The following is an 8059-nucleotide window of genomic DNA, read 5'->3' as shown; positions in this document are numbered from 1 at the left end:
GGGCGGCCGCTGCCCTCCAAACACCCTTCCCGAGAAGGCAGCGTCAGACAGGGGAGGGGGAGGAGACGAGGAGGAGGCAGGAGGTGGCAGCGGCCCCCTCTGCGGCGCAGCCCTGCCCCTGCCTCCCCCCCACCCCGAGAGCGCGAAGCAGGAGGAGTTGGGTTTCGGGGGTGCACAGGTGGTTGGGTTTGGGCCGGCAGTGGCAGGGAGCGAGGTCGGAGGGAGACAGAAGAGCTGGAGACTCAAGCGAGGGGCCCGGGGATGTAAGAGCAAGCACACGCACTCTCTCCCCCAGGGCAGCACACAAGAACACTCTGGGATGGAGACACGCCCCCCCCCAAAAGGAGACGCGCTCAGTCCCGGCGCAGAGCGAGGGTCCCGCGCACGCGCTCACACTCACGCGGGCCACCCTCGGGCTCCCAGACCGCGCTGACTCGGGAGCGGCTGGTTCCCCGCGGTAGCAGCAGCAGCGCAGCAGCAACAAGTCCTCCGAGCGGCAGCCGGGACCAAGCTCAGGGCTGCCGGAGCACCAAAGGGTCGGGCTGCGTTCGGTCAACACGAGGCGGCGGCGGCATGTGGCCTCTTCTCCCCCATTCATAAATTCAGCACTGACCATGGAAGGTAGGAAGGGCTGGGCGGACCGGCGGCCGAGGCAACGGCAGAAAAACAGGCGCACCCGCAGGAGCGAGCCCCGGGTCCTGCGTCCGCGGGTGGGAGCTACGCTGGGCTGGGCGCCGCGCTGCGGGGGCCGTGCGGGGGGGTGAGGCCTCAGACGGGGCGTCCTGTTCGGCGACAAACGCGGGGGAGGGGCGGGGCCGCTTCAGGTAGCGGAGCTCTAGGTGCTGGCGAAGAAGTGCCCAGGCAGCGGCGGACCGGCCAAGGACACCTGCAGGCTTCCTGGGCCGCGCCGAGGGGGAGCCTCAGCGCAGCGCCCCGGCGCCGGGCTCCTGCGATCTGGCGGCGCCGGGAGCCGCGCCATCTGCGCGTCTGCCCATCTCCGGGCAGGGAGCCGGCCTTGGCTCGCGGTGGGGGGCGGGCGCACGGTGGCCTACGGGAGGGGGCCCTTGGGGGCCGGTGGACTGCGGCTCAGGAAGCTCTGGTCTCCCTCCAGCGATGGCAGTGGACACCAAGCTCCGGTGGCGCCTTTTTCTCCGAGCTCCGCCTGGCCTGGGCGCGCCTTCTGCTGGGCAAGGTGGGCGGGGCGTGGCGCGGAGAGGACCCAGAACGCCGCAGGACCCGGACAGACGAGCTCAGCCTTCCTCCGCTCAGCAGAGCTCAGCCGAGGCGCGTAACCCCCTCGCCGCCGGTGCCCGGCCCTGCGCGCCGCCCCTGCGCGCCTCCGCCAGCATCCCCTCCCAGCCCGCTCCCCGCCTCCCTCAGCTCGCTGCTCCTCCCACTGCAGCCCGGGTGACACCCTAGCGCTCTCGACCCCTGACCTCTAACCTCGCCAGTCTTTTCCTGCTGAGCCTTTCCCCCTTCTGTGTCAGACCAGTCGCGTTATTGCCGTTTCATTGCTGCCGACTGGAGATCACGGTGAAAGAGAGTGGAAAGGTGTCTCCAGGAGAAAACATCTCTCTCCTGGCTCAGGCATCGTGTTGGGGCCTCTTGACCACCCCATCCCCATCCTGCTTCCTGGAGGCCTGTGATCTTGATGCTATAGCTTCTGTCACAATTATCTCAGGCCCCATCTTGGAACAGGTATTGCCCAGGGCAGACCAATGGCTCCTTCTTGGTGGATCTGGATGGGAGGAAGCCATAGCCCTGGCATTGTGCGCAGAGGAAAGTGTTATAGCTGTCAGGTACTTCCCCCAAATGGTTATTAGGTTAAAGTCTGGCTTACAGTTGGCCTAGAGGACACACTGGAAGTGCCAAATCCTGGTCCTTTGATTGTAGACTGCTTGCAGTTTAGCTTTGCCTGTGGTTCTGGCTGCTCTTGCCTCCCTGACCCTGAGCTGCTTCCAGGCTGTGCTTTTTCATCTTGATGGCTCCCACAGTGCTTGCTTTTGAAAACCTGTTTGCTAAATGATTGAGGAGATATCCTGCCCAAAACATTAGCAGCAAGCAGACTTTGTTGGCCCTGTCCCAAGAGTAATTTCCAGATTTGTTTGTTTGTGTTTAAGCTCAGAACCTCCTCTCATCTTTAATTAACTCATTTTTCTTTCTCCTTTCTTTCTCTCTTTCCCCTATCTTTCTTTCTTTTTATAGCTCCAGGCAGCCTCCCTGCCTGGATGATGCAAGGTTTTGAGGGCAGAAATGCAAAGCGATTGACACACCTGCCCTAAACACGTGTGCAGTCGTCAATTTCCAGATGGGCCAGTACCCAGCAATAGTGAGAAAAACCAGACCTTGCACATCTCTCCGGAAAGTATTAAAACCCCATGCAAATGTAAAAGATTTTCAAAAGCAAGTCTTCTTAGGTCAGAAAACCCAAATAACAATCTTTATATTCAGGTACCACCCTGGGCTGTAATCAGAAACACACGTTTACTGGCAGTCACTTTGTTCCCGATCTCCCCAGTCCTTGGACTTGATGTCTACATTTCAGATTTTAACTGACTTTGCTCTTGCTGCAGTGGAAAGAAATATCCTATTGTGACAGAGAAGACTTAACAACTGACCAGAGCTGGAATGGAAGGATGAACCACGTTGGGATAGTAAATTGACTATATTGACCACCTTAAAAGTCCTCTCCAGATTGTGTCCTTGCGAGGCCTTTGGAGTCTCTCCCCTGCTTTCCAGGCTGACTGACCTCGATCATTCTGAGAAGAGGGACAAGTTGATGGAAGTGGAATGGGTAAGGAGAAAGAAAATCCATTACAGCCTCCCACACCTGCTTTGTTCATTCAGTAAATATTTATTGAACACCTCTTACCTGCCAGAAGTCGTTCCAGGGACCAGACATATCCATGAATAAATCAGCCCTCCTCTCCAGGAAAGCCTAGTCAGCGCATCCATTCTGTGGTGCTGGTGGCTGGTGATGAGTACCTGGGATAGATCGGAGGAAGAATGATGCCAGGGAAAAAGGAGGTGGAAAACTGCCTGGAGACAGGGAAACCCAGGAGAAGTCGAGGAAAACAGGCATCTAGGTAAAGGTTCTCCAGGAGGAGGCCTCTGCCCAGGGAGCTCAGCATCAGGCCAGAGGCCTCCAGAGGAGGCCTTACCACTTGCTGAACAGTTTTTATTTTAGAATTCTTAAATAATGTGGTCCCTAGGCCTTCCTGAACTCTTTTGGGAGAGTCAGTTCACTACAGTAGGCATCACAGGGCTTGGCCCTATCACCTCTGTGTGTGTGAAGCCTTGCTGTTGTTCCCCTAAAGCACATATCCTAGGTGGGAGAGGAGAGCCGCCTGCCTGCCTGAACGCCAGCCTACTGCCGGTAGGAGTGTGCTGCCCCCTCGTGGAGACAGAACAGCCTGGGCCTGCCCCTTCTCTCAGCTCCTGACTGTGACAGGGAGTAGAAAGTCCCACTGGCTGTGGTATTGTGGGGCAGGGAGAGCAGTTGTTCCTCTGGGCGTCCTGTGGATTCCGGAGTCCTACCTAATGCTCCCATCCAGGTCTCTGTGTCCCTCTCTATTTCTCCAAGAACTTTCAAACAGGTTTGAACAGGACCACAAGGTGCCACAAATGGAAAATCCTAATTCCCCAAATTCCTTCTCTCCATCCTCTCTTCATCTGTCTTCCCTGTATGCTGAGGTTGATATTGCCAGTGAGGAGCTAAGAGCCTAAAATCAAAGTTATTTACACTTTGGGTTTTTTTTTTCCACTGGGAGTTTCATGTGGGCTCTGCCTCTTTGGGGTGACAGGAACCATCCAAACTCCTCTCCAGCTTCGTTCTTTGGGCCTCACTCGTTTTGAGGAGCTCCAGGTCAAGGAGTCAACCCCATGACTGCCAAGTCAAGGTCCTATCCATTGATATTCACACTTCCTGTTTTGGTATTCCAGCTCTACTAGGACCCAACCACTCCTGCAGGTCTGGGCCAAGGAGTCAGCATCCTTTCCCAGCATTCCCTTCTCCAGCTCAGCCTAATTAATAGAATTACTCTATCAAACGTCATCCCTGCACAGGGAGGGAGGGGGAAGACTTTCCCTTCATAGAGGGAGAAGAGAAGGGTGGGTGAGAGAAGGCTGGGAACCTGTTTGTTCATCAGTTCATTTTACCCTCCACCCACCTCCAGGCAGCCTGCAGGGACTCCCAGACTCCAAATCAAATGTGAGCACCTTCCCAAGAGAGCTGCGGGAGAACCTAGCCTTAGAGGATAGTCCAGAGAGATCCAGGCCTTGTGGAGGTCAGCCAGAATGACTCTGGTGAGGGCTGAAGGCAAGTTAGATTGCTGTGGAAGTCCCATTGAAATTATGTTTGAAGCTCTGTGGAACTTGGGAGATAGCCTTTGCCAGCACAGCTCTTGAAGAGACCAGAGGCTTCAGACCACAAGCCAGGCCAGACCAGGACAGAGGGGCTTGTAAACCATGGCTTTGAAGACACAGGGCCAGAAAAGACCTGGGTGCCAGCTCGCAGGTACATTCCTGTTGAGTGATTTTGGGCCTAAGTATTAGTGAATCTAGATGATGGAATCACTTCTGGGGTTGTGTCAAGGACAGAGAATAGGCACTTGCATGCACGTGTGTGTGTGTATGTGTGAGATCACATATGTTCATGGACTCACAGAACTGAGGCTAACTGAGTGGACCCCTCCAAGCCTTCCTTGTTCAAGACTGCTGGGACAGAGGCCCAGCCTGGGTCAAGAGATCCTCTTCATCCCCCTACATACATTAGCACAGAGCCCAGCTGGCAAGATTCCTTGGCACTCAACATAACTACATCTAGAAAAAGTACAGAAGCATAGATTCCTCTCACCTAAGCTAAATTCCAGTAAAAGTAGTTCATTCCATTAGAGAAGCTAATTAGTCCTGGGGCTCAGTCCCCTGCAGTAGTGTTCTGGGAAAAGTGACCAAGCATCAGGTGAAGCAGACAAACTTGGGTCCCTTTTGGGTGCTCATGAAATCCAGGGAGCCCTCCCTACGTGGATCAGTGCTGGGCAGAAGAGAGAGACCCAGAATACTTACGATAGACCCTTGCAGAATCTTTGTGTTCCACAACTAGCACTGTTCCTGGCATGGAGTAATCTTCATGACGGTTTGTGTTGAATGAGAGATATCATCGTCTCCGCATCTCCCAAGCTCCTTCCCACCTAAGCCAGTGTGACTGACACCCATGGAGGTGCCTGGGGACACGCTACTCAGAGTCACATTGTGACTGGCTCCACAAGGCAAGGACTGCTGCCTGATCTGACCTTTCTTTGTCTATTCCCAGAAGTTAGCATAATCCTTGCTACTTAGAATATTTCATTCTTGCTTAATGCATAGGATTAGTGGAGAGAAAACAAGTGTGGAGAAAGTCAGGGCTATCACTGTTAGTACTATGCAGAGGTAGAAGATATGCTGGACCAGGAATCAGGAAACCCAGACTCTGGCCCCAGTTTTCTCTTGCTTCTTTGAAAGAATTCTTGTTAGATCTCTTATTCTTTTGGAACTTCAGTTTCTCCGATTATTATATGAGGAATTTGGACCAGATCCCTTAGTTTCGTATTCTGGTTACTATTGCTGATGTCTCAGGATTTTTTTTTTCTTTTACTCAGGATTTTATGGGTCAGGAAGCTAGGAAAGGGTTACTTGAGCAATTGAGTTGGTTTTATTTAGGGCTTCTCATGCAGCTGCAGTCAGCTCTCAGATGCAACTGCCAGCCTCTGAAGCTCAGCTAGGCTAAGCATTCACTGTGACATGTCCACAGGGCTAGCAGTGGACACTGGCCATTGATGGGATCTCAGCTGAAGCCATCAACATAAGCACCTACAAACACAGTCTTGCTACAATGGCAGTCTCTGGTGGTGCATTTCTCACTTGGCGGCTGATTCCCCCAGAATCAGGATCCGCAGAATGTGCATGGAAAGAGCATGGCTCCTGCTAATCTAGTTTTAGAAGTTATATTGTATGACTTTTGCTGCCTTTTGTTGGTCACAGGAGGCATTTACTCAACCAGATTGACTTCTTGATGACAAAAATCTATATAAAAAATTCATTCTTATCTTTAAAAACAAAATGCTACCTGTGATCTGTGGGCTCCTTCAGCCTTGTCCCAAGTCCTTACGCCTGGAGCTGAATGAGATTTTTGTCTTGTGGCTGTTGAAGGGAACAAGATAGTGTGCAGATCTATGAGACTTCCCCCCACCCCAAATACGTTCTTCTCTGGAACGGGGTTTTCTCACCCTTTTCCTGGCTTCTTTGGGTTCTAGGCTGAGACTGTGTTTTCTAAATAGGTTGGCTCATTTCATGGAAGATGGGTACCCCAGAGTAAAGTAGGCCCCATAGACTAACTAAGAGAGGAGGCTAATATTTAATGAGCATCTACTTGGTTTTTTCATGTGAAAAATTCCTATAGTAGAGCAGGTACTATAGGAAAGAATTTATTTCTAGAGCATTTCTTCAGGGAGATATTACTGTCATCCTCCTTTTATAGATTAGAAAATGTAGGTTCACAAGGTTCTCTGGCTTGCATGATGTTGGTGACAGACTCCTGATTCCATGTACTTTATATTTTCTGCCCCCAAGGACAAATAGGAAGCAGAAGCTCATGCGCCCTCCGGCATGTCACTCTCACCCCCCCCCCCACCTTCTCATCTATCCAGGGCCCACATTTGGCCATTCACCTCATCAGAACTGACCTATTGTGAGTTCCAGTTCTATGTTTCCAAGCCAGTATTCCCTAAAGAGAAAGTTTCCATGCAAGTACCAGTGATAAAGATCCCTAACACCTTACAACTGGCTCATTATGTAGGCAGCCACAACTCCCTCCTTCTACAAGTAAAGTCTCCCCTTATTCCGGGGCACATGCTGTGACCCATAGAATGCAGTAGAAATAGATACTATGCCATTTTCCAGGTCCGGCTCATGAGAAACTGATAGCTTTCACTTCTTGCCTCAAAATGTTCTCTCTGTGCATTCTAAAACATGAGAAAGGAATTTGTAGATGCTCAGTCTGGGTGATAGTTGCACCTGAACCCAAACTTCCAGCCATTCTCACTAGGTAATAGACATTTGAGTGACTGTGAGTAAGGCTGCCTTGGACTCCCCCAATGCCAGCTCATCTGCCATTTTTATATCACTAAGTGACCTCAGTTGCTACCAGAAGGATTACTCAGGCCAACCCTTGTCTGAATTCCTTACGCACAAAACAACTGTAATAAAATGGTTGTTTTAAGCCACCAATATTTGGGCTAACTTGGCACACAGAGAGATAACAATCAACATGTATTATTTCATTCAATCTGTGCATTCTCTCTGTTTTACAGACCAGGACATGTAAGATCTCCCAGGAAACACAAGTACTAGAACTTGAATTTGGGAGTCTGATTTCAGAGCTCTGTTACATTGAAACCCTTGTTGTATTACCTCTTAGTGAATCAGTGTGCCCCTCCTGGAGGAGAGCTGCATTTCAACCAAAAACATTACCTCCAGTCAAGGGACGACTTTTCCATCACCTGGATCTATGCTTGAAAGAGAGGTGGCCAGATTTGGAGTCATGAATTGGGCTCCTCTCTTGGCAAAATGTAGGATTTGATTTACGTTTCATTATGTACTTACGACGCACAGGGAGCCTGTTCATGTTGCGTGCTTAATAAATGTTATTCAATGAATAACCCACAAATAGTAAATGATAGAATGGGGAAGAGGGTCTGTGGGCTAAAATCTGGACAGAAAGGTTTCCCCGCCACCTAGCGGCTGTTTCTGGAACAACATTTCCCTCTGATGGGAAGAAAAGGAAGGCTGCTTTGGGGATCTTGGCTGAACGCGTGAGAGCACAAAATACCACATTAGTCCAGAGTGGAGTCGGGTAGAATAGGAGTGAGCCACCCTCCCCTTAGAACCAGACATCTTGTCTCTTTGGGTGCCTGTGCTCCTAAAGGAAAGCAGGAATAAGGGCTTCCCCTGTCACTGCTCATTCCCTTCTTTACAGTGTGGGACATTCAGAGCGTTCTTCTAAGTCAATAGTTGGGACAGAAAT

This window comes from Cavia porcellus, unplaced genomic scaffold, assembly GCF_034190915.1.
Source record: "Cavia porcellus strain 051 isolate PalLab524CR breed Dunkin Hartley unplaced genomic scaffold, mCavPor4.1 scaffold_1, whole genome shotgun sequence".
NCBI classification, from domain to species: Eukaryota; Metazoa; Chordata; class Mammalia; order Rodentia; family Caviidae; genus Cavia; species Cavia porcellus.
Note: the sequence above shows the minus strand (reverse complement) of the source record.